This window comes from Callospermophilus lateralis, chromosome 18, assembly GCF_048772815.1.
Source record: "Callospermophilus lateralis isolate mCalLat2 chromosome 18, mCalLat2.hap1, whole genome shotgun sequence".
Lineage (NCBI taxonomy): Eukaryota > Metazoa > Chordata > Mammalia > Rodentia > Sciuridae > Callospermophilus > Callospermophilus lateralis.
In genome coordinates this window covers 11,251,121-11,259,149 of record NC_135322.1, presented here as the reverse complement: position 1 = coordinate 11,259,149, position 8,029 = coordinate 11,251,121, and positions in this window count along the sequence as shown.

The following is an 8,029-nucleotide window of genomic DNA, read 5'->3' as shown; positions in this document are numbered from 1 at the left end:
CCCTCCACTCACCCCACCATCACACCCACCCACTCACCCCACCCAACACCCACTCACCCACTCATTCATCAGCAAATGGAGCAGGCAGGCGTGATACAGCCCACAGGGAGACAGACAAGGTCTCCGCCCTGGTGGACCTGGCCATTCACAGGACACTGACAGTGAACAATCAGCGCCGTGATCAGGTAGGTGACCCCTCGCGTTAGGAGATAAGAACAGCGAGGGCAAAAGGAACCGCAGACCACAAGAGAGATGAGGAGGAGCGGGGCGCGTGACAGTTCAGGATCTAAACAGAGGGGCACTGAAGGCTGAAGACCTGGGTCCCACCAGAGTTCACAGTGTGAGAGTCTGACCTTCTGCTGTGAAGGTGAATGAGAAGACAGCCACCGGGAACCAGGAACGGGCCTCAGCAGACACCAGTCTGTCCGTGCCTCAGCCTTGAACTTTCTGGGCTCCAGAAACACAGTTCCACACGGAAAGTTCATTTCTGTCACTTCCCAGCCTCCTGGTCCATGACAGCTCTGCAGGCCTTCTTTTATTTAGTTAGTTATCAGCACTGGGGATCGACCCAGGGTGCTTAGGCACTGAACCACCTCCCAGCCCTTTCTTATTATTTTTTTTTATTTTGATACAGGGTCTTGCTAAGCTGCTGAGGCTGGCCTTGAACTTGTAATCCTCCAGCCTCAGCCTCCCAAGCCACTGGGATTACAGGTGTGCACCACCACGCCCAGCTCCTAGGCCCTCTTTTATAAGCACATTCATTTCATTCAAATGGACTCTGCTCCCTCCGACCTAGTCACCTCAAAGGACCCCACTCCTCCAGCCACATGGGACATAGGATTTCAACAGATGAACTGGGTGTGGGGATAGGCACAAACATCCAGTCCATAGTAGCACTTTATTTAAGATTTTGAACACACCTGACATGATCTTGCCTCAGGATCGCTGTTCTCTAAATGATGTTCTCTAACCTCCTTCTCTCATTCAAGTCTTTGCTCAGATGTTTCTGTCTTTTAGTTGACCACCTTAGTCCATTTTGGCTGCATTAACAGAATACATCCATTGGGTTGTACACCCCTGAGATCCTTGTGGCTTTTGTTATGCAGCAATAGCTAACTGATACATGTCCTCTGCTGACTATGTAATCAGACCTGTACATCCTTCTAGGCCCCTCTTTCTCAAGCACCACTATCCTCAGGACTTTAATTTTCTATCCTCCCTTTTGGAAAATTTTAGTCACTGATATAAAACCATAATATCTTAAAATAGTACTACATCGTGTGCGCAGAAATATTCAGAAATGGAGTCTCATCAGCATTTCGTGATAGGCTACATTGACACAGTTATTTTGAAGGGCAATTTTATGCCATGTATCTAAAATTAAAATATGAGCTATTTCACTATATGGAATGCAGCCTAAAAAAATAATCTGCAATATGCAAAATAGATTTATGCACATGACCCTTCATGATCTATCCCCTGGTCCTTCTTCAAGGCTTATCTTTGGCTGAAAACTCTCTGAACTGCACACATCAGAAGATTAAACCATGGTGATGTGGGTGGTTTTGTTATAGTTAAAGCTTCGTCCTGGGGTTTCATAACCTGACTTCCAGACCACTCACGCTTAACCGAATCAAACCTTTATTGAAGCACAGCGGTGGCGGCTGACCAGAACATAAAGCTGTTCCCCTGATCAGCCCGAACAATTGCAAGGGCGCTCCTTATAAGCCTGAAAACTGCAAAAGGGATGTTCGGGGGTCTAGCCAAGGCAAGCCAGCCAGGTGACAGAAGCGGGACAGTGCAGTCAGGCGGAGGGAAGCCTAACCAATCACAGTGAGCCCAGTCACCCCAGTTACAGAACAGAGCCCCGTTACCCTAGTTACAGAAACTGCCCCATTAGGTAGTTCTGTTCTCAAAAGTTTCTATAGCAAAAGGAAAAGAACATCTTGTCCCAGTCGTGACCCTTCTCCTTGGCACGGCTGTTTTACAGGATGAGTCACAAAACAAAATGGAGTCACATTTGCTTTTACCGTCACAGTTTTTCAAAAACACCTGTTCTCCCTGCTCATTCATTCAGGAACAAACGTCCATCTTCTGCAGGAAGCTTCTCCACCTCCTGGGAGCAGGTTAGGTGCTTCTTCTGGGTCCCCAAATGCCACAAAGCAACACCATGTGCTGATTAGCCAGCAAGATCCCAGAGCCACAGCGAGTCTCTGAGTCTTGATTCTAACACAGCTGTGTGACTCTGGGCAATCGGCCACATCTCTGATTTTTTATTTTATTTTATTTTAGATTATTGACAGCATCTGCCACAGGGAACTTATTTGCATCCCAATGGGAAGTTTAAAAATAAATTTCAGGGAATATTGACTACTGTTGATCTCTTGGCCAGGGCGTCCAGGGGAGAAGGCACCTACAATTCCTACAAACACACAAGCCTGAACTCAAGACCCCCATTTTCAGATGTTTGAGCGCTCTTTCTCCTGCTGGACCATTTCCTTGGAGGGAAGGTAATTTTGTCCTTCCTTGTCAGTTTTCTTGGGTTTTGACTTATCAAGGTTCTCCACTTTGGGCAAGTCTGGCCTATGACTCATCTTGACATAAAGAAGACAAAGGGCTTGAAGTCCAGCACAGCCCGCCCTGGGCTGACCGCAGGGTCTCGCCAAGTTACCTAGGGCCTCCCTGAGCTGCTGAGGCTGGCCTTGAGCTCGCAATCCTCCTGCCTCGGCCTCCAGATCCACTGGGATTACAGGTGGGCACCACCATGCCCGGCGCTGAGTCTTTTCTTTTGAGCATTGATTAAGCACTTACTGTGTGCCGGGGATCGCTCTGTGTGCTTTACAAACAGCAGTTCCACTCCTGGAGTCTCCAGCCATCCCACGAGGCGGGGGGTGTCCTCGCACTTCCCAGCTGAGGACACTCAGGCCCTGAGCGCCTTGGCCACTTGGAGAGCCCTGGGTGTGAACTGCAGAGCTGGCTCAGAAGCCGGAGCCCCAGCCACCAGGCTGTGCCTCTGCCCCTCAGGCCTCGCTGGGCAACGCGGCTGAGTGACAAGGCTCCTGGTGGAGGGCTGTGGGCCCCGACGGGCTGGTTATGTGGCGTCCCTGGACCCTCCTGGGTGCTCAGAGTCAGCCCCCTCTGGCCCAAGCCCGTGGCTCCCCTTCTTTTTCTTCTCAGCATTTCCCGTCGCCGCAGCCCCGGCCCCTGGCCTGCTCTCCAGGGCGTCCCATGGTGCCCTTCCAGCTCCTCGGCAGTCCCCAGGGGCACGGACATCACCCACCCCACACAGGAGGAAGGTGTGGGGTCACAGAGGTCACGTGACTAGGCTCCGGTCACCGAGCCAGCAGGGGTGAAACTAGAAACTCGCTTGGCTGGTCCCACTCAAAGCCACCCTGACCAGCAGCTCCCCTTCGATGTGACCTCTTAGTGGACGTCGTGTGTCTGTTGGCTCAGGGGAGCCAGAAGCGGGACCAGCCAGGCCTCGAGGGCTGCTCAGATTCCTGAGACAACCTCCCCGCATCCTGGGCCCTCAGTGACCCTCACCTATGAGGAGGGTCCCCAAGCCCGGGCTCACCTAGGCCGCTGGGGAGCACCCAAGTGCCGAGCCATGGGTCCCCATGGTCCCCCGAAATGCTCCCCCCTTCTAAGTCTGCAGAAAAAATGAAATTACGTCATTTGCAGGAAAATGGGTGGAACTAGGGACCATTATTATGTCAAGCAAAATAAGCCAAACTCGGAAGGTTAAGGGTCATACGTTTTCTCTGATGCATGGAAGATAGGAAAAAAGAAAGGAAAGGTGTTGGGGGGGGGGCTCGTGAAAATCCAGGGGAGACTGGGAGAGGAAGGGCCAGTGGGCGGGAGGCAGGGAGGGAGGGGAAACTGCCGGGGAGGGACACTGGGCACATTGTGTTGTCACCTGTGTGCAGGGACAAACATGGAACAACAAAGCCCGTCATCAGGTACGACTATAAAATGCACCAATAAAAAATGTAGGGGAAAAAAGAGCTTATAAGAACCCTGGGGCCACCCAGAGGCCTCATTTGGTGTGTCCTGCCGATAGCCTCAGCCCTGAGGGTGACGGCCTGGCCTCTGTCAGGGGCCACCATGTCCTAGTGGCCTTGGCAGCCGGCCTGGGGAGAGGCTGGCACAGTCCTCACAGGTTACCACTGTTCAGTGTCTCTCTGCGCCTTTGACCAGGGCTGCAGCCCAGGCTGGGTGTCCCCTGCCCCTCCTGGGTCATCCGGTGGAAGGCAGATGTGGGGACACAGGAAGGTCCTGTGGGAGGCTCCCGTCCTGGGCCCCTGCATCGAGAAGGGGAACCAGGCCTAGGAGAGCAAGCCCTTACCCAGGACCGCCCAAGGGCCTGGCTGGATCCAGGTCTCCGGCTGGAGCCTCAGTCACGTGGTCCAGCCAGAAACAGAAAGTGAATTTTTTTTTTCTTTTCTTTTTTTTTTTTTGAGACAGGTTCTTCCTTGGTTGCTACTGTTGTAGGGACAGACGAGGCAGGGCACCCGAGACAGAAGGACACAGTTTTATTTGGCTGCAGCCAGGCTCAGAGGGCACAGCCTTTGCTGCAATCAATCAATCCCCTGAACCCCGAGTTCAGGGAGTTTCAGAGTTTCATACCCAGCATGTAAGGGGAGGGGCTCCGAAGTTCCCAGTCTGCAGAAGTTCACATAAAGCAGCTTTTTCTCTCACTGTTCTGGGCAAGTTAACCCTTCAAGGACAGCACCTGGGAAGTGGGGAGCTTCTCCTCCCCCTCCTTCCTCCCCTGCCGGCTGTTACCATGGAGCCCAGTGGTAACTTCTCTCATCTTAGGAATGTAGACATCTCTGTGAAGCCCAGCTCAAGGCCAGAGGCCTTGTCTGCACATTTCTACAAAGTTCTATACTGGATACGTTTGTGAAAACTAGTAACAGGGTGTCCAGCACCTGGAGGGCTGGTATCTTCCCGGCCAGTGGCCAAGTAAACAGGGTGACACGAAAATGGGAAGTTTATCTCCATTGGACTCTTTTACAGAGACTCTTCTGCTGACAGTCCTAAAACCAGCCATGGTGGGGATGTCTGAAGCAGCCCAGTTAGGACTTTTCTGTGGAGAAAGGGAGTGCCACTACAATCCCCCCCTTTAATGATGCTCCCCATAATTTGACCTTTAAATTTAAGAGCATCGTTACCATTATCTTGGCTTAAAGCCTTATACAATGTCAAAACCTTAGTGGTTGTCATACTTTCAACAGAAGCTTCTACAGTGGACCCGATAGTTTTATGCACAGTGGAGCCAAACATGGGAGCAATGAACAGGTTCACAGCAGAATTCTGACTACACCAGTTTAGCTTTTCAATCTACAAGAGTTGAAAACCATCTCCCAAAAGCATGTTTGGGACCCAAACTTTAATGCCCTTCTAGGTTGAGCACATGTGCCGGTTCTCTTGTGTTCTTGGCTATGTCCTTAACTGCTTGTCTGTTGTCATCCATTTGGATGCCACAATCTGAGCTGTTGAACTCTCCACATATTTCTCTTTCCTCAGCCAGTAGGTAATCTAATGCCAAGCGGTTCTGATAGTTAGCCACTCGCATCTGGTCTGTTTTATGGCCAGGAGGTCAAAGGCTGTGGTAGTCTGATTAATAATAATTTCTAGAACAGCTTGTAAGTGAATAATTCTGTTTAACATGTAAATAGGGATTCTATTGTGATAGTAAAAGCAAATGTGACTCCATTTTGTTTTGTGACTCCACCCTGTAAAACAACCATGCCAAGGAGAAGGGTCATGACTGGAGCAAGATGTTCTTTTCCTTTTGCTATAGAAACCTTTAAGAACACGGAACTACCTAATGGGGTACTGTTTCTGTAACTAGGGTAACGGGGCTCTGTTTCTGTAACTGGGGTGACTGGGCTCACTGTGATTGGTTAGACTTCCCTCCACTTGACTGCACTGTCCCGCTTCTGTCACCTGGCTGGCTTGCATTGGCTAGACCCCCCAAACATCCCTTTTGCGGTTTTCAGGCTTATAAGGAGCGCCCTTGCAATTGTTCAGGGCTGATCAGGGGAAGAGCTTTATGTTCTGGTCAGCCGCCACCGCTGTGCTTCAATAAAGGCTTGATTCCATTATACGTGAGTGGTCTGGAAGTCAGTTTATGAAACCCCGGGATGAAGCTTTAACTATAACTCTATAGCCCCGACTGCCATTTTGTGCCCAGGTAGCGGGAGCATAAGTGGCAATAATCCTCTGGGGTGGCCAGTTACCTTCGTCCCAAGATTGGTGACCTCCTAAATCAAGTTCTTTCCCAATGGACCTCTTTTTCCTTTCCAAACAGTCATCCATCTATAGCATTCCTCTGGTGGGACAGGTCCTAAATATATGTTTTCCCACCTCTTAGTTATAGTGGATTGTCTTGACACATGGTTCACATGATCTCCGTGGTTGGAATAGGAGTAGGGCAGACTCCCTTAAGGTTATCAAAGGAAACCAAACTAAATAATAGACTAACAATTTGGTTATCACAGGTTAAACAGCATGAATTAACAGAGCCAAACTAATAACACCAAACAAATCCTAGAAAACTTATATAAGCAAGATAAAAAAGTATAAGTGAAATTTTGTTACCCAGAGTTCAGTCAATAGTGAGTTACTGTTATCAAACCAGTAGCTAAAACCAGAGGAGTGTGCATATATCCAGAAGCAAGGGGTGTAATGCATCACATATAGGAACTCTCTCAGAGGTTGAAAGAGTCCGTTAGTCCTGGTGGGAAGTTTGTCTGTCATGGGCATTGATCAGCCAGTCCCTCCTGTGTGGCTGAAACAGGGCCATAGTCTCCTCAAGCTTCGGCCGTGCGTAGACCAGTCAGCTTCCGGAGTGACTGGAGCAGGGCTGTTGTCCTTCTGACCCTCAAGCTTCTCCAGTGCCCCTTTATCTTTGGGATGGTCAGTGTCAAGGGCGTAGCAGCATCTGGAGAGCACTCCCCGTCCGCAGCTGCAGGCGTGAGTCTGTGTAGTGAATCCAGGGACCTATGTCTGCAAACTTGACTGCAGCTGGGGTGGATAAAATAACAGGGAAAGGGCCCTTCCAAACAAGTTCAGGGTTGAATATTCCATTCTTTGACCCAGACTCCATCTCCAGGCTTGAAGGAGTGTGCACCTGGGTCAAACTTACTGACAATCTTTCTCTAAACCATTGGTTGAGAACCTGTAAAGTTTTCCTGAAGCTGTGGCCTCAGCATTAATTCTCCTGTTTCTCTTAAGTCTCCCTGTGGTCCCCTGATAAGTGGGGGGCCTCCCATATATTATCTCATAAGGAGAGGATCCAGTCCTCCACAGTGTAGTAGGGAGCAGTTGATCACAGTGAGGCGAGTCTCCTGACGCAGTTTACTCACTTGGGCCTTAAAGTCCTGTCCATCCTTTGAACTCTACCAGAACTCTGCAGCCTATAGACAGTGTGTAACTTCCATCTGATGTTTACACTCTTGGTCAGTCTTCACATCACCTCTGCCCAAAAGCTGGCCCCTCATCTGAGCCAATAATTATTGGGACACCAAATCTGGGAATTATTTCCCAGAGAAGCATCCTAGCATCTCCCTAGCCTTTTCAGCGCAGCTGGGAAAGGCTTCCACCCAGTCAGAGTGGGAGTACACAAAAACCAAAAGTTACGTATACCCCGTGAGCGTGGCAGTTCAGTGAAGTTCACTTCCAAGTCTTCAAAAGGTGCTCCTCCTATAGTTTGGATTCCTGGTGGGAGCTCTGGGCCCTGGCAAGGATTGTTGTGAGCACAAACCTCACATTGTTCACAGATCAACCAGGTGTTGCTTGTGAGCCGGGGGACATAGAAATGTCGACCCAGAACTGTCTCAAGTGCTGTAGGTCCAGCGTGTTCTCCTGCAGGACTGTCTGATGAAGGCGGGGGCTGCAATCTCCCAGATGCCTATGTGGCCATCAGAAATCTCCACCATCCACCTGGGAGAAAATTTTCTTTTTCAGACTTAAACCAATTACTTTTATGTTGGGAGTGTGTTGGCTCCCATTCTGTAATGGT